The sequence below is a fragment of the Thalia democratica genome, unplaced genomic scaffold, assembly GCF_965202585.1.
Source record: "Thalia democratica unplaced genomic scaffold, ktThaDemo2.hap1.1 HAP1_SCAFFOLD_597, whole genome shotgun sequence".
Lineage (NCBI taxonomy): Eukaryota > Metazoa > Chordata > Thaliacea > Salpida > Salpidae > Thalia > Thalia democratica.
The window spans coordinates 2,997-22,781 of record NW_028139613.1 but is presented as its reverse complement, the minus strand read 5'-3'; the positions used below and the strand labels follow the sequence as shown (position 1 = coordinate 22,781).

Sequence of the window (19,785 nt, the reverse complement as noted above, 5' to 3'; positions counted from 1 at the left end):
TGACTTTTATTAATAAATAGAAAACCAAATTATTGTGGATAGAATAAAGTATAGACACGTATTTATTAATATATTACAGGGTGTTTTTACAGAATGGTTTTACACAGTGTTTTTTTTTCTGTTGTTTATGAAAATCTATTGATCTGTAGCTACAGGCTACTAAAGTATGAATAAATTAGTGTATTCAAATGATTTTGCGGTTAATAACAATATAAATCATAAAACCTCAAACATAAATCATACAACCATTAAAGTTGTTTTCAGATTATCCATATAAATACGCTAGAAAACCGCTCTTATTAAAACATCACGTTCATGCGTTACCTTCAACCGCGAGGAAGAAGCAATTCATCAACTAAACCACATGTTATTGCCACATTTTGTACAAAATTTGTGCTGAGTCTACTACTTTTACTTACTTATGAAACCAAAAAACACGTAACAACATTTGGCACACGTCATTTGCTCTTTTGTAAATACGCGATTTTGAGGTGAGAGCAAACTCCGATGCACTAAAGACTTGTTTTGTAAACATCCTATACTTTTTTCAGCGGAACAAAATAACTTTTTAAGAAATTTATAAGTGTTGAATTTTAGTTTAAGTTAAATTTTAATTAGGTAATAAAAAAGCATTCTAAGAGATATATTGTACAGTACAGTTTCTAACTTTTTTAGAAAATCTTATCAATAAATATTATCAAGAACACGAAGAATTTTTTGATTATTTTTAAAATATTGGTGTTAATAATATGTTTTAAACTTCGTCAAACAAATGAATGTATATAAATAACTTAGTACAAACTAGCCCTTAAGTGTGTACAGTGTGAAGTTAAAAACCAATTCACAGTCCAGAAATGTTTGTTGAAGCTTTGCAAAGTATTCTATTCTTAACATTAATACTTTTTAAAAAAATCATGTTTATTAAACCATTGATTTCTGCTTGTTGTCAAATGAACAAGTACTTTTAATGAGAAAAAAAATTAACTAAGTTTAAAAATTTAAAACAAAACATATAATTGACCTAAAACTAAAATAAAATCAGAATGACTTCAATTATATGAGGTAATCTTAACTATTTTTATTTTCTCAGCAATTGTAAAAATTAATCACTTATATTTTACTTAATAATAGTTAAATTTACCACTACATAATAATTTGCTGCAAAAAATGATACAGTAAATTAATTTATAATATTGTGGACCCAATAATTGTACACCTTTAATGTTATATGTTTAGTATTGAAGTTCATACTTACTTTCATTTCATTTTATACTTATTTCTATATATTTTATAAAGGCTGCGTCTACCGTTTGTGATTATTGCTTTGTTTGTTTTCTAAACTAAACCAATAAAGAGCTAAGTTAACTACCTTATCTCACATAACTCTTCTTTTTTCATTATAAGTATTTCTTAACTTAGAAAAGTCTTGCAAAAGTGTATTGTGAATTGTATCATAGATAAATTTTTTTTTATTAAAATACAGAGATGCGTTGTTCTCATGTTAATCAAGATATTTCCACATAGGGTAATGAGATAGTTAATGTATGTTTACAATAAACTTTTTTAAACACTATTTAGATTAAGAAACAACTTCAACCAACAAAATATTATATGATAATTAATTTTAGTTTTTTTTACACCTTTAAGGTAAAAAAAATACTTATATACATTGAAAAAGCTTTGTGTAAAAATAAATTGGACTGTTTTAAGTTTTTCGTAAAACTTTGAAAATTAATTTTTGCAGATTATTAAGAACAATACAATGTTTCACTCCTACATATAACTATAAGATATTTTCACTTTTAAATAAGTCTTAACTAACATAGAATTGTGGAGAACTTTCTATTAGTCAATTTAAAGCAAGTTACAATATGTAAAATTTCCAATACAAAATCTCAATCTTACTTTTACAATGCGAGCGAGTCGAATCCAGGGGTATCCAGGTCGGGATTCCATGGAGTCGGGAGTGTCAGGGTTGGCGAAGTTTCCACGTACTAATCGTTCACAAGTTAAAACGCAATCGTGCAAGGTGATAAACACGTGACCCTTCTTCACACCACTTTCCAATTTCATGTTGTCCATTGTGCGCAGTATTGAAGCTTTTTGAAATTGAAAGATTTTTTTTAGTAATAAGACTATTTTTATAACATTTACTTATGTTTATATATAAATTTATATTTGTTAAGTTGAAAATTAATTTCAAAAGTTGTTATACAATAACAAACTAAAGTTTATTGTAAAAAACTTTGTTAATGTAGAAGTTGTCTTATCATTATTTTCAACTAACTTTTGATAATTGCAAGAATAAAAGTAAACAAATAACGACATTACTGACAACCGCTAAGCTAATAAAAATCTAACTATTCAAAGTTTACAGAAAATTCTAAGTTTCCAGTAAACATTGTTAACAAACAATCCATAAAGTAATTCGAAAAACTGCTAAATAAAAACAGTTTAATGACATCAAACTGTAATGCTTAATCATAATAAAGTAGTATAGAATTTCATTTAAGAGTTCGTAATTAATTAAAAACAGTTGTAATCATTTTTATAATAATTTTAAAACTACTAAATAATTTAAATTGGTTTTCTGCATCTAATTTTTAAAATAAAATTTAAATTTTCGACAAAACTTTATTTCTAATTTACATATACATCAACTTAAATAAATATTTGATTTTTGATTTTTCAAACTTAAAAGTTCAGTAAAGTCTATTTATGCATAAAATACAGCTTTTATATAAATTTTAACAAAACCGCCTCAAGTAACAGATCATCAACTAACGCGACATTCCGGCAAACATGACAGTCACGTTGAGCTTGTTGAATCTTTCAACGATGCTGATGATCTCCTTGCAGGCCGTAGTGTCCACAAAACTCCACATAGTAGCATCTATCACCAGATACTTGAAGCCCAAGTTGGCAGTTGCTGCTGATGGTGAGAATTAAAAACAGCATAAACATTAATTTGTAATTTTTTTTTTATCTAAATAGTTGTCCAACTACTTAAAACTTATTTAAATAGTTTATTAATATTCATTTCTTTTAAAAAATTATAGTATTTAATACAATAACAGTTTTGTTTATTGATTTTAAAAGTGTTGCATAAAATATTTCGAGTGCTGAACATAATTGAAACTCTTAATAATTTGGTTTTTATTGAAATTTTTGTATGCTAATTATTTCTTTAAATATAAAAAATTAAATAGCCCAATGAAAGCACTCCAAAAAAACTACTAACTTGTTTTGGAAACGTTGCGATTTCTAAGATTAGCCTCTTGAGTGCGAGGCATCATCAAAGATGTTTCTTCTGAAATTGAATCGAGTGTCTGAAATTATGATGAGTTACATGACAAGTAGTTTCATTACAGTGATTTGATAACTGAAAATTCCTGATAAGTATAAGACTAAAGTTTTATGAATTAAAAAAGCTTTTATACACTTATAAAAATAATTTTATAAATGATACAACATAGCCTTATTTTTTATGCTTATTATTTGTTATATATTATTAAAAAAAGATTAAATACGTTATATTTTTCTTTTGGCCATTTATAATAGTTTCAAAAAGTAAAATAACAACTTAAATTATTGATGTGTGCACAATACCATTGTAGTTTAAATATTACATAAAGTTACTTATAGAAATACTTATCTGGTCTTTTTTTATTAAAGATTGTTTACGTAGCATTAAAGGTAGATTTCTGATTATACAAAAAATAGTTATTTTAAAATGGCGAGTCTAAAAAAAAGTTTAAGCTGAAAACCGCTAAAAATAATTAAAATTTTATATTAAAGATTCTTAGACTTCTTAACAAAATAATTGTTTTAATTGAAAATATTACTTTAATTTAAAAATTTTATTTGAAACTTTATCAATAAACTAAAAATTTGTTTTTACTTACAAATTTAGCAGTAAAAACATGATGTTTGTATTATATAGTATAAAAAAACAAACTTTAAAATGTATAAAAACTACCCATTAATTTTTCAGCCACCTTAATAACAATGTTTATAACATTATATAGTATAGTATAGGGTTGAGTCTCTCTTACGAATCAAAGGCAAGCTATTGAGGTTTTAATTTTATTTTTTCTATCTAGTTTCAATTAAAATTGCTTCAAAGGCAATTGAAAAATCTCTTTGTTTAAATACATTTTTCCTACCAAAGTATCTTACACGATACATGTATAAAATTGTGAAATATTTAAATAAGAAAGTTGCGAAAGTCGCTTGAAATATAATTTGTTTGAAACAGTAAATAAAGATGGCATATTACATAATAAAAATCGGTTAGTCTGACTATAAAACCACAAGTACATGGCACAAAACAAACCTTGCTTCTATTGAACTTGCCGGGATTTTGAAGAACTTTGCTCGGATTTAATCTGTTTACATTAACAAGCGATGTAAAAATCTATAGCTTGAAAACATAAATATTTAAAGCAGGCAAAGAGATCTTATGTACTACAACTTTTCAAAATTTAAGTAAAACATCTGTTTTTAAAAGCATATTTGTATCTTTAAAACTAAGTACTTTGTACTAAAAAACTATGTACTAGATAGGACAAATGACAATATATATTTTTAAAACTAAAAATACACAGTATCAAAATACAAACCCGACTGCCTGGTAAAGCTTCTTCCTGAACGCATCCTTGTTCGTGTACGAGATCGAATCGGCGAAGTGGAAGATTTTGATCATCATCAGCTGCGTTGCATCCGGGTACTTTTTCACGTTGGCGTACAAATCAGTGTTGGTGATTCTGCCCAGCAAGCCGTGCTTGGGGTGCTGCAGGCGGTAGAGGAGGACGGCAATGGCGAAGAACATGCCGATGAAGAGGCCGTTGTCCACACCCACGATCACCACGGCGCTACAGGTCACTATCCACACCACCTTTTGATGGTTTGGTAAATTTTAAATACTTTTTTGGTAAAAATGTATTATCAAATTAATATCGAAAAAGGTTAAAAAAAAATTTAATATTTTTTTATGTTATTAAAGTTCTTAAATCAAAAGGACTTTTATCACTAACTTTTAAAACTATGTTTATTTTACAATAGTGTTCTTAAAAGCGAGCAAAATTTATAACGTTTAGAATTTTTAATATTTATAACTTTATAACTAGCTAGACTGATATAACACCACCTTCATTAAAAATAATTATTGCAGTTTTTTACACTAATATACATAAACTTACAAAGTCGGTTTTGCAAACTCGGTAAAGATTAGGAAGAAGGGAAAACTGCATAAAGAAACTTTTGAGAGCAGCAATGATGATACAAGCGAGCACTGATTTAGGAACGGGCTCGAACAACTTACCCATGAAAAGCAAAACACACAGCATTATTGTTTGTAGACGATAGAATGCTGACAAGTTGTGTTTTTCCGCCTGTTTTTTATTAAGTGTATACTATACTTTTTTCAACCGCTATTTTTTTTAAATATCCATTTAAAATAAAACATGGTAAAACAAATGAGCACCAATTATGCTAAAAGTATTCAAAGTTATACATAAGTGCACTTATAAAGTATCTACAAACTACTTTCAAGATTGGTAGTAAAATGTTTAATCTTAACAGCAATTTACCACTAACCGGCAGATTCTTGAATAGCAGTTCTTGATAAAGAGGCAGCAACTGCAAACGATCCAACAAAACTAGAAACTGTGTTTGAAAATCCTAGAGAAAATATTTCCTGAAAAAAATATTTATAACAAAAAAAGGTTTTAACATTTCAAAAATATATTTATTTGTCTTAACTAAAAAAAGTTACTTAATTTATTGAAATTTAAAGAGCTTATTTAAATAATAATGTTCAAATTGAATAGTTAAAAAACGTATAGCAACACAAAAGTTAAAAACCCTTATCAACGAAATGTCTTCCATAGGTTTTAAATTAACATTTGACATTGGCAACACTAACACAGAATTTCTTGACGTCTCGCTGGACCTATCCCTAAACACCTACTGTCCTTATCGTTAACCTAATTACAAAACTAACTACATAAGCAACAACTCAAACCATCCTAAAAAAACGTAACAATATACCAAAAATGATTTTAAAAAGTTTATTCAAATTATCTAAAAATAAAGGAGTTTCAACAACATCTAAGGCTTATACCAAAATGCATTAAACAAAAGTAATTTCATAACCTAAAAACAACTTAATAGTACCAACTTTTACAAAAATATAAAAAGAAATTGCATTTATTAAACCCCCCCCCCTTTTTTTGTAAATCTGTTAAGACCAAAATTGGCAAGCGTTTTCAAAATTAATAAATAAAAAATTTAAGAAAGACAGCATTTACTACAAAATAATTAACATAAATTGCATAAAAATATCATATTGCTGCACACCAAACGTTATGGCCCTGATAGATTCACACAATAAAAAGCTTATGAAGAAATCAACTAAAAAAGATAAAAACGAAAACTTTGCAATTGTAGATCAATAATAAACTGCCCCGTGGATAACAAGTGTTGCCTAAATAACGTCATATATCAAGCTAAGGTTTCCAAGTCCGAAAATGACCACGAAATTTACATAGGTTCAACCAAAAGAACATTCAAATCTATATATAATGAACACAATGCCTCTTTCCCTAAACCCTCTAAAAGCTAACCCAAAAATTTTACCTAACTTGCAAACAACCTATGGAATTTAAAAAGTAACAATATAAAATACTCAATATAAACATGTGCCCTTATGTAACTTAGAAAAACTCCATATAGCCCTAGCAGACAAAAGAAAACCATAAACAAGAGAAACGAACTGATAAAGCAATGCCCGCATTACTTGAACAAATATTTATAGATTATAACTTACATAGGGAAAAAACTTTGTTAAGATATTATATAATATGTGCATGCATCATAATATTCCTATTTTCAGTTTTAAGTTGTTATACTTTTTTTTATTAAGTTAGATTGATAATAGATTATATTTTGTTAAGATATCAAATAATTTATGCATGCATTATAATATACCCACTTTCAGTTTTAAATTATTATAGTTTTTTTATTAAGTTAGATTATTAGTAGATTATATTCTCTAGGGCTATTTCTTGATTAAAAAATATATATATATATAAAATAAGGTTGTTATTCAAGCTTGAACACCTTCTATAGAGCCCACTTGAAGGGCTTTAAATAATTTATAGAATAAGTACGATTTTAAAAACACTGGTACAAATATTTCATAAAGCTTAACGCTTTAATCATCAGCCAGTTAAATTTAAAATAAAAAGCACTTTACTTAATATAGATGCAAAATTTATGCAAAAAGAAAAAAAACAGTATGACGTAATATTGTGCATTACAAAAATTTAGTACAAAAATCGATCTTCCATCCAACTAATCGAACAACTAAAATTCACAAAGACAACAGTTAAGTGACTATAAATACTTTATAATTAACTGTATTTTAAGAGGAGCTTTTTCATATGTCGACAAGACGATATGAATTCAATCCTCTTATTTAGACAACCTTCCTTTTTTAACGCATACATAACGGCTGTTGGTTCTTTTAAGCACAGCCTACAAACAGGGTTATTACCATCTGATATTGGCTGCGCTCTTTTCATCACCTCCCAAGTTAATTTATAATCAATGTTTTTGCGCTTGAGGCCGCAAACATACTTCGAAAGCTCAGTCTCATTTTCGTATACACCACCTTTAAAAGATTTTTTATGGTTAGCATACCGAAATCTGAACTGAGTGGAGCATAAGCCGATGTGGAACTTCTTTTCAAGGTCAGAGTTAACTGTTGCCTTGTAAATAATGTTCTCTGAACGGCAATTGCCCCCTTTCAAATCATATTTACAGCCACCAGCGCAATTACACTGATTTTTGATTTAATTATTTTTGTTTAAAATCCTTAGATTCTGTAACTTAATTAATCTCTCCAAATTCGCCATACATGAATAACTGATTCACATATTATGCTTGTTAAATATCTTTGATAATGGGTTATTTTTGTTGAAATGTTTTTTTACTAGATTTATAAATTCTCTGCCGATATTTGTTTTGAATGAAGTACAGAATGGGGGATTATACCAAGTTATATTTCACTTTATTTTATTTTTATTTTTCGTTTTTTTTTTTGCTCTGTTGTTTCAAAATTAAGTTTATCATTGTAACCGCATTTTTTCATTACTAATTCGTAATCTTGCTTTGTCTTTAAAAAATTTACTTCGTTGCTTAATCTTTTATTTAAACGTTGATTAATTATTTTTGGCATTTGTTATATTTTTTGGTATTATATATATATATAGATTCGTTTTAATAAATTCAATATTCTAAATCTAAGCCTCATTTTATATTTTGCTTAACAAACATTTTTTCAAAAAAAGCCATTTTATTCTATTTCATAATATAACTGTGGTAACAGCAACAATAATGCTTTCAAAAAAAATGTTAGTGTTTACACCTTTTTTTTTTCTTTTAAACATTATTACATTATAAATTAACCAAAGAAGCAATGTGTTTAATATTGATTTCCAGCTCTATAACTTCTAACTTTATAAAGTTTTGTTTTAACAAATCCATTAGATATGAATATACCTCACTATATACCGTGGTTCAATTGTTTGTGTTTACACATTATAATTTAATAATTTTTATATTAAAGGTTTTTTAATATTAATATTTTTCTGATTGTCTTTTTTCATTATTTAAATTTTAATTTACTCAACAAAAACTTACTTCAAACAAATTTTAAATAGTTTGTTATTTTTACCATTACTATTTTATAACAGATCCACAATTAGAAAAGTCCGCTTTGCGGTGAAACACTGTAATTGTTATTCTTTAAAGTAATAAATAATAAAGCCATAGACAATACAACAATTTATAGCAAACCAAATGACAAAAACTACATCCAGTACAAACAAGCAACTGAACTTTCAAAACTAAAACGCAAACTAAAAAATGAAAACAAGAACTACAAATTGACTTGGAAAATACTAAAATAGGCAAAAAATTTAACTAGGAACAATAACATGCAGGTTGTGCTTAAAAGAAGCTTTATTAATACTTGAATTGGATACAAATTGCATCAACAAAAGAACAAAATTAATAAACTCATGAAGGCACAAACACAAACTTTTATTAATAAACTGGAAAGCAGATAAAACTTAAATAAGAATATGGTACTAGTACAAAATATGTTTTTGACTTTTCATTGAGCTTTTTTAATACTTGGTACAAATTACAATTTTTAGATAGTTCTTAATTCAATTTAGATCAATTTTTAGAAATCTTTATACAGTTCTTAAATAAACTTAAATTTTGACTGATATGTTTTGAATTTTTCAGTGATTCTGAGCCTTTTTAATGTTTTTTTGGTACTTGGTTCAAATTCCAATTTCGGATAATTTTTAATTCCATTTAGATAAACTTCTAGGTATTATTATTTTTACTGTTTGTATATATTTTTTTACTTTTTTTTTAAGTTCTTAATTCTTTTTTTTCCCTTTTTTTGACTCATTACATTTATTTATAAATTTGTTTTAAAATTAGTACTAATTTTACCCAATTATAAGCTTTAATTTTTGATTATGCAACATTTTTGTTTTTGTTTTGATTATCATGCATGAATAAGTTTTTAAATAACATTATAGATAAGCAACATTTTTATGTGCAGTTTACTTTTTTGTTATCCTTACGTCCTAAATTTTTTTGCCACCCAAACCTGGAGGTAAACAAATATTTAATTTGCACATTATTATTTAACATTTCAAGATAAAATAAATTATTTATACATATACAATGATTAAAACTAGATTTGATTAATTTGTGTTATTTAAGTTTTTGTAAGTTTTGAGTACTCATTTATCTATCATCTACTCATAATATTTGTATACTAATGATTTTAGAAACACTTTTTTTTTTAATAGAATTAATGCATTTATAAAACATGAACATATTTTAGATTAAAGATACGAACTTTTTAATGTGTCAACACATTAGAAGTTTTTTACTTAAAAACCTAAAAAAATACACTAAATATTTTTCTTTACTTCTTTAATTCTCGATATCCTATATTTTTGTAATCTTTAATACTACATCATAATACTTAGTCTAATGGCGTATATTTTTCTAAATAGTTTTAGTCCTGTACGTCGTATAGTTAGCCCATTATTTTCATAATAGTTACTAACACCGTTTATTATTGCCGTGAATTGTAAATACATTGTCCACTACAATGCTGCTGACACACTCGTTTGTAATAAAATCAAAATGAAAATATCAGCTAAAATCTTTAGAGCCAAAGACTAGACTTTTATGTGCCGTGAGACAAACTCAGAACTTAATTACACTAATAAAAAAAACATATAAAAATAACAAAATTATTAGTATTAGTTGTTACTTACAAAAAAAACGGAAAATTTAGTAGTAAAATAGACTTTCAGATAAAAAAGTATTATAATGAGATTGATTAACTAAAACTCTAAAAAAGTTTGACACGAGTCTTAAAAATAGGTTAAATTTAATTATAAAACATATTTAAAAATATCTGATATAACCAGAGTTTGTCCGACTAGCCTGGTTAGTAACCACACTATATTGTTCAATATAATACGGTGACCACTATTTTTTTAGAAACTTCTTCTAGGTTTTCTGAATTTCTCATAAGTTTTTAAAAGTACTCATCTTTTGTATTTTTTTAGTTAAAAATGTTTTAAATAGTATAACAATATAGAAAAGATACTGTAAAGCTACTTTAAATGTGTTTTTTTAATTAAAAAAATGTTTGATTATGACAACTTTGTTTATTGGTATGATAGATCTTTTATGTCAAACTGAAATTTTACTACTTCACATGTAAAAATTTTTTCAAGTTCCAGGTTTTTTCAGGTTTTTTAGTGATTTTTGTTCAAAATTCCAGGTTTTTTTCATAATTTCTCATATTCCAGGTTTTTTGAGGTTTTTTAGCCTAAATCATCAAATTCCAGGATTAGCGGCCACCCTGTTATTAGCTAAAACTTTTTTGTTTTATAATTAATAGTAAACTTAGTTATTACTTGATTTGCATCAGTATCGTAGTCGTGTTTGTCAGAATAAATCTTAGTGAGAGAAAGTGAGACAGCTACACTGATAAGTGCCATGACAACGCAATCCTTGAAAATTTCACTTGCCTTGTCCATGTACTTTGGATATTTGAATAAGTATTCAAACCTAAAAGGTTAAGTATGTGAAAACTTGTTAACAACCAGTGTGTTAAAATTTCATTATTTTTAGAATAAACGCTTTTACAACCTCTAAACAACTAAAGGTAAAATAAACTAACAAATCAGTAGTAGTTCTTCAAACTTTATAAATTATTTACAGTTAGTCAATAGAATAACAATAGTGAAAAAGTTATCAACTAGAAAAATTTTACTTCTTGAACTCAAAAGTTTATAAAAGTTGCTAAAAATATAATAGTTCCCAAAAAATAAAGATGTCAATTATATCTAATTTAATAACCAAATAACTGGAAATTTTTTTTTTTTAAGTTACTCTTATGAATATAATATTCTTTTTGCATTAGGAGGCATATATTTTATTTTTTTAATTCAAATTTTACTTAAAATTTTATTTCCTTTCATCTTATCTTTTACAACTAAGTAAAAATTTTGTTATTTTATTTCAAACAAAATTGAAATTACTAAGGGCACAAAATAATAGAATTACTTATTGTTGTATTATCAAGTTACTTTTGCGAGAAGTTTTTTTAAGAATATCTGAAAAATTACAATTAAACTATATGTCTTGCAAAATTTTATTAGATAAAACTATGCAGCAAACATGCGTGTTGCGTTAAAAAATGTTTCATGCATAGATAAAAATAACTTGTAGTACCCTAAATAAAAAGCTTGCGCTTAAAACACTACATTTCTAATAATTTAAAAGCTTCTCAAAGCTTTATTTTTTCAACAAAGTTTAAAAAAGTGTAAAACAATAACTTATAGAAGCAAAGAACAGTAAACAAAAAAAAGATAAATAAAGATTAGTTTATAACACTAATTAACTAAGATATTTAATTTACCAAAACAATTTATAGAAAAAATATGTTAAACAAAAGTAAGTTTAAAAAATGTAACATAATTCACACTGGTCAATTTAAAACTTTTCACTAAATAGTAAGCAACTAATACGACTTCAATAAATTTTAACTTTGTATTTTTTACTACAAATAAAGCTCTAAAAGTTCTTTGGTTGGAAAATAAAAAAACAAACCCAAGAGGTACTTCTTTTACTATAGCAACTGTATCTTTTTGTTTAAATTTCAAAAAATATGACAACGTGGTTGCAATAACGATTAGAAAAAATTCTATAGGTATCGGGACATTTCGTAGTTGTTTTTTGTACTTCTGATTAATGTGTTTAAATATCAACAACGTAGGCAAAGAAAACAGGCTAATAATGAGATCAACTATATTAGTTTTCCACAAGTTGTTGATAATCTTTCCTGATGTCTGAAATTTTTTTTTTTTCTAATTTATTTTAACCAAGTCTAAAGTTATTACTAAAGGTAAAACAGCATAAATTTGCGTTTAATTTTATAGCAAACATACAAAGTATTAAAATTGGCTTTAGTATTACGTAATAAATTTAAAGGGCTAAATACTTTTGTGGTTCGTCCAATACAACCAATAAATAAATAAACCTATAAAATGAATGCAAAATATATGTTTATATCTTATAAGCATAAGCAAATTGACTAACAACAAACAGTTCACCAAATCCAGGTTTCCTTTTGACAACGTTGCTTAAACCAAACAAGTACTTAGCTTGAGACATAGCAACGTGAAATGATGCTCCTGTGGTGAACCCTTGAATAACAGGATCGGGAAGAAGTGTAGTGAGAAAGCCAAGTCGAAAACAAAACATAATTAGCTGTAGATATGATAAAATTTTTATGATACATATGAAATATGTGAAAAGTATATGTATTTGTATATGAACATATTAAGTAACAAAATAAATCAAAATCAAAAACTATTTTTAATTCTATTGTGACTAAAAACTAGTAACTTAATAACTAAGTTCTATAAAACTTTAAAAAGTGTTTTTAGTAAAACAAAAACAAAGTATTCATGACTCAAAAATTAAATGTTATACAAAATTATGAAAGTATTTTTAAAATTATTTCTATTTTTATATCTAAGAAGAATACTAAAAAAGAATAAAGTATTAAAAGTTAATGATGACTTCTAATTTTCTTATACATAGTTTTCCAGCTTTTTTACACTAGCTACAAAGTTTTAGTAAAAAGTATAACTTAGAGTAATTATATTTATACTTATAAAATTGTAATTTTGTTATTCTGTAGCTATATAATTAATAATTCAATTTTATTTTAATTAATAAACTTCATTATAAAGTAATAATGAGATTCTATTTTAAAATAAGTAAAATTTGTTTTTGATTTACACAGTTTTTCTATTGTCTAGGAAAAAGTAGTATATGTGCAAACTTGGTCTAAAAATTATATTTTTTTTAAATGTTCAAATTTTTTAAAACTTTTTTTTTAATACCTGTATTATTCCAACAATAAAAGAAGCTGACATAGCCAATGCTACTGCATTTGTATTAAATTCCTTTTTAAGATCAGAGCTAAAATTTGCGCTTAATTTCGTGTCAAAATAAGTGCCATTCGAGTCTAAAAATTAAGGTTGTGTTTTCATTGAAATAAATGATTACTAAATTAAACTTAAATCTCTATAAAAGTTTTTTTTTTCTCTAGTATAAATAACAAAATATAAATTAAAAAAAGCATTTAATATTAAAATACAACAAATACACGAGTAAAACATTCATAAACCGTTCTCATAGGCTTATAAAAAACGTTTCAAACTAAGTGAGCTCTTTACAGCTTCTTTTTAACTTTTTTTTCAAATATCATTTACTAAAGAAAACATTTTTAAATTGTTTGTTTAAAAAATTCCACAAAAAAAGATTAGTTTTTAAATCCTACTTACTGTGGTAAATTACACTTTTTTAAAGTTAATTAACACAAACAAAAATTAGAACTAAAATCAATTTTATATAGTGAATTACCCAGGTATCAACTAGTTAAAAAAAAAATTATGACAATTTATTCAAATATTTACCTGTTATTAAGTATTTACTAGGTAAGGCAGAAATATTTTGTTGAACGCCATCTATTGTAATATTTGTAGATGAATTAACTGTAATAACTCCAGGATCATCAAAATATTTACCAATTAAATTAGAAAGCATCAAACATATGACTCCATTTGTTCCTAAATTCAACTAATTTTAATTTGTTTAGCTATAAAAAAATACAAAAACTTTAAGGCTTTAAAAATTACCTACCAACAGATGTATGTTTTGAAGTTGAAAAGAAAAACCAAAGTATTACAGGAAAGAAGCAACTGTATAAACCATAAACAGGTGGAACTGATGCAAGCAAAGCATACGCCATACCTTCAAATTTAATTCTTATAAATTATTTTATAACTTAAAGTAAGAAAAATAAACTATTCAAATAATACCTTGTGGAACTCTAACAACGCCAACAGTAGCAGCAGCAATAATATCTCCAAACCAATAATCCTTTTTGTATTTTGGAAGCCATTTTAGTACTGGTAAGCGATTTGAAATAAAGTCAAGCAAGCTGTTATTTTAATCAACACATTAATATAAACTTTTATGCGTTTATTTACTATTGCTATAATTGTCTGAACTTTCATTTCAACAAAAATTTCAAAACATAAACATTTTTTTGTATAATTGACTATAGTTTGCCAATAATAGATGATAAATAGGAATCTATTTTGAAATTACAATAAAAATAAAAGTTAATTTACACTTCAAACAGTAGTGACTTTATGGATAGAAGAGTAACACAAATAATCCTAAATACAATTATGTTCTATATCTAAAAATGCAATATTATAACACTTAATGTCAAAATTTTCCAAAAAACTTCAATTTTTTTATTTTAATTTAAAAAAGAAAATAACAAAAGAATATTTTTTGTCTAGGGTTTTCAATGTTTCATAATAATCTAAATTTAATATTTCTATAAAATATATTACTAATTGTTGTAAAACTTTTCATTGTAATTTATTTAAAGTTTTAAGACGTATTGTAAAAAAATTCTTACTTCAGTTTTTTTTTTCTTTTAGTTATGTTATATGTATAAGTTATGTGAAAGTTGTTAACAAAAAAGATCATAATTGATTGACAACTTAAAACTTACCTTCTGCTGTTGCAGTGAAAATTGTGTCTCCATTGTCTAAACTTAGTTCTTATTGACCTATCTTTTTTTTTAGACTCATAGTATTGATCAAAGTTGTCATAACTAAATGTTGGTCTCTGTACTGCTAAAGACTCTATAGTCATTATACTATCTAAAATAATTAATATATTGAATACATTCATATTTATGTAAAAAATAAAATAATAAAACAAATTTTAGCTAACACTTCTAACTGTATACATAAATTACAACTATACGTTTATTTACACAGCTTGATAGGCTTTGAAATTTACTTTAACTTTTGAATAACTTAAACTGTTTTTTTAAACTATCTAAATTTTTAAACTATGAGTTAAGTATTTAAGGAATTGTAAAAAATATTATGAGCTTAATACTTTTTTTACCTAAAAAGAAATATATTATTAAAGACTTTATTTATAAAAATTATTAGTAATTAAAAGATTAAAGTAAATTAATACTTGAAATTTTTTATTACATTTTATTTTGTGCAGGTCATTGATTTAATTGTGACTTAAAAACAAGCTTATATTAAAATTATCATTTTTCAATTCATCATTTAGCCTTCAAATACACTGAAAGTTTCAGTTAATTTCAAACTTAATAAGATGTTTTTAAATCAAACAAAATTTATTTTTTAATTAGAAATCAGTTCTATTCAAGTGTTATTTAAAAATAGTGTATGGGTTTCATATATAATTTTTTTTTTAATAAATCAGGTCTAAACACCTGGAGTTCATCTTTGTTATAATACATTAACTATTAAAAAACATCATTCTAATTTTCTTAGCAGGTAATTGTAATACCACTGTTTCATTTTAAACTAATTGTATCCAAGTGTGAACAAAACAAAACATTTAGTTGAAACTTTAAATTAGTTCTTTAACTCTGAAAAATAAGGAAACTATAAATAAAAATGCTCAAAATACTATTCTTTTGAAGTTCTTAAAAATGCAAACTATCTATACCAGTATTGTAAATAGGTAATTCATTGAACAAACGAAAAAAACAAAAAGTACTCAAAAATTTGTGGTCCAGGGACCTGGGTACACAAAAAGACCTCTCCATCATCAAGTTGTATACCCAACTTTAATAAAAAATAGTATGAGCTAAAACATATAAAAAAAGTTTAGCAGTTAAAATTAGACTCTAAAATGATAAAAATCTATGAAAAATGAGACTATTAAACTTTACAAACTTAAATATTTTCCTTAATAAAAATATCCAAAAAAATTGTAAATAATTTCATATAATAGTATCGAACATTAAGCACACATAAAATATATATTGACTCTACGTTAGAAGGTAAAGTTTTTATCTGATTTTTTTTTTAATTTAAAATTTATCAATAACTTTAGCGAATGATTTAACCTTATATACATTTTATATGATCAAAAATAAATTTCAAGTTCTGTACTTAAAAGTATGTTTAAGAATTTGGATTTTACCATGAACTTATTGTAACTTATCAAAAAATAAGTAACTATAAAATAAAGCTATAACATTTAAAAAACAACAAAAAACAAAATAAAGCTTCAATTTTTAAAAAAATACATAGTAAAATAAAGCTTTATCCTAAAAACTATGCTTAAACTAAATAATAAGAAAAATATAAATATACCCATTGACAAATTTGAATAAATATCTAAATATAAAAGTTTAACCAATCCAAAATAATACTAAAAACAAGCACGAAAAACACTTAAAATAGTAAATCAGTTTTCTTGGTAAAAAATAAAACAAAAAACAACAATAATCATAAAAAAGTCAACCTATTACTAATTTCAAATGTTATCAGTACTTTCAGCTTATGATTTTAATATTTTACCAATATTTTGACAAAATATTTATAGAGGTTAATAAGCTTATTTACACAGATATAATGTAGACTATTTAATAAAATAGTTTACTAATACACTAACATAGTATAAACAAAAAAATACCTATTACAACTTTCTACAAACTAGACTGGACCAATGCTGTTAAAACCCAATTAATATACTCAAATAGACAAAATATCTCAAAGCAAATAGTAATCAATCTTATATTTGATTGATATTTTATAATAATAGTTTTATAAATAGACTTTTTTTGAATTAGATTGTTATCATCATCATGAAATAACTTAAAATTGTTATGTGATTTTTTAAATTTTTATATAAACAAGTGGTTATGAAAGTCTAATTTTTAACTAATCTATTTAGTTTTTACTTTTCAAGATATAACATTTAAAAAATAATTTTAAGGTGTTTAAATTTCTTTTGTGCAAAACATAATATTAAATTAAAGAAACAACCTTTTGAGAGGTAGAAAACCATCAACCTCATTCTTATACAACAACATACATTTTTTAAATCAACAAACTAAACTACATCACATCTTAATCTACCTGGCTCTTAAACAGTAAACATTAAATGTTGTAAATTAACTTTAGTTAAATTGTATATACTCTGTGTTTCCAAAATTTCAACTTAAGTACAAATAAAATTCTTATAAACTCGTACATTGTTTTGTTTGTTTTGCTTGTAAGCTCAGTAATAAATGGTATCAGTGTAGTCTAGATCTCAATAGCACATAGTACACATAGCTTCTAAGTTGCCTATGATTATCTCTTACTGTAGCATGTCATTTTAATCTCCGATTGGGTATTCACCTTTTTCAAAATATAATTTACAGAGTAAAGTCGTATTAGCGTTAAACTAATAGTGTACAAACTATTTTATCGTAATAAAAAAAATCTACACTTTTTACTATTTTGTTCTTTTTAATTATTTTTCATGAAAATTCATATACAACTAGAAACATAACAACAACTAATAACAAATTGATTACTAAATACTACATAGTGTACTTTTGTATTTGATAATACAAAAAAGTTATAAATACTAAATTTAAAAAATATATAATTTTTTATAACAGCAAACTTAAATTTTAATTAGTTCTAATATATTTTTGTACAAGCTTCATAAAAATGTAATAGAATTTTAAATTAGTACTAAAGTTTTTAAAAAATATCCTATCCTATACTTTTCTAATTTATGTACCTATATTCTGCTTGTTAAAGCACTTTTGAGCCAAAATCTTAGGTTTTATGAAACCTAGTATCTTTTTAATTACACCTAATAAAAGCACAACTTATTTTATTCTAATGAGACTACCACGTTTTTTTAGTTAAGTTTTCTTGTCTTTTATAGCAATAAACAAAAATAAAGATATAAATAATACTTTTGCACCAAGTTTTAAGAAAAGTGTGACTTGTTAGCTTAAGGGTTTTAATGACGAACTTGAAATCTCTTTAAGTTGTACGTTCAATATTGAAAGCTAGTCATCAACTTATATATAAAAATAAATTACAAACAGTGATATTTATCGTTTAATACTAGATACATATTTGTATTAATTAATAGAACAATTTTTATATTAACATTCTACAAAACATAAACTCAACTTTTTCAAGCCTAACTTGGATTAAAATGCTGATATAATTTTATTGCTCACTTTATTTAAAGAAAGTTTTAGTTTAAGAATAAACTTGAAATTGCATAAATTTGTACTTTACTTATATTCTTAAATTATAAATTATCTTTACAGTACAAATATCAGCTTAGTTTTTAAACACAGATAATTACCTTTAACAACTTTTTGTTATCATTTAACAAAATACTCAAAAAAATAAACTTTGCAGTAAGTCTCAAATCTTGTTTAATTAAAAAAACGGTTTAAACCACAGTTTTTTTATTAATAATTGTTGACTCTAATTATATAATAAATTTTATAGTTCATCGTTTAAACTATAAATATTATATATATAAATAGTATTCACACAAATTTAAAAATTAACAAGAATTTTAAGTAAATTTATAGATATATTGAAATATGTATAGATGTTATTAAACAAAACATTTTAGAACATCAATAATTAAGTATGTATTTTATTTTAAACATCCTACTAAACTAGAACACTTTATATTTATTACTGATTAGTTTTTTTAATAAAATTTAAAATAAAAAAGTAATAAATCAATTAGAAAAAAACATAGTTTATCTGGTTTAAAGTTTTATATTTAAAGTTGAAATCGCAAGAAAATAACATTTTCATATTTTATATTTTAATAAGCTATTTAAATCATAAATTGGACTATACATTCTACGTAAAAATTTATTAAAACTTTCCGTGCTTTTAGTAACTTTTTCCAGGTCTAACTTTTAGTTTTGCATTTAAGCTAGTGATGAAATCACTCTATTCGCCTATCATATGCTGCCTGAGGTGCAAAATTGTGTTGCTCACGTTAGTATTGTCGAGATTTGATTAAAAATTAATCATTTGTTTACTTGGAATAAAAATATGTAGAAAAACAAGTTGACCATTTAACCGCATCTACGAACATTTCGCCGGAAGTAAACCTGTTTAACTTATTGAAATATAAGATTGTGTTTGTTTTCAAGTGTGGCCAGTGTAGTGACGTATTAAACAGTATAAACTATTTCGACAACAAATATAGTTTCTAATTGAAACGTATAAAACGAAAACTAGTAAAAAAATACAATGT

General features: G+C 24.8%; 1 pseudogene across 1 annotated transcript; it reads right to left on the bottom strand.

The window, feature by feature from the left end:
- Window positions 1-2,061: 2,061 nt before the first annotated feature.
- Window positions 2,062-15,364, bottom strand: LOC145846741 (prestin-like; annotated as a pseudogene). The gene is made up of 15 exons (XR_014370873.1): window positions 15,218-15,364; window positions 14,508-14,629; window positions 14,329-14,439; window positions 14,103-14,255; window positions 13,527-13,651; window positions 12,715-12,885; window positions 12,226-12,464; window positions 11,028-11,181; window positions 5,599-5,698; window positions 5,202-5,393; window positions 4,623-4,897; window positions 4,337-4,388; window positions 3,242-3,329; window positions 2,786-2,932; window positions 2,062-2,099 (listed from the first exon to the last, which is right to left on the bottom strand). The product of XR_014370873.1 is annotated as a prestin-like (transcript).
- Window positions 15,365-19,785: the final 4,421 nt, after the last annotated feature.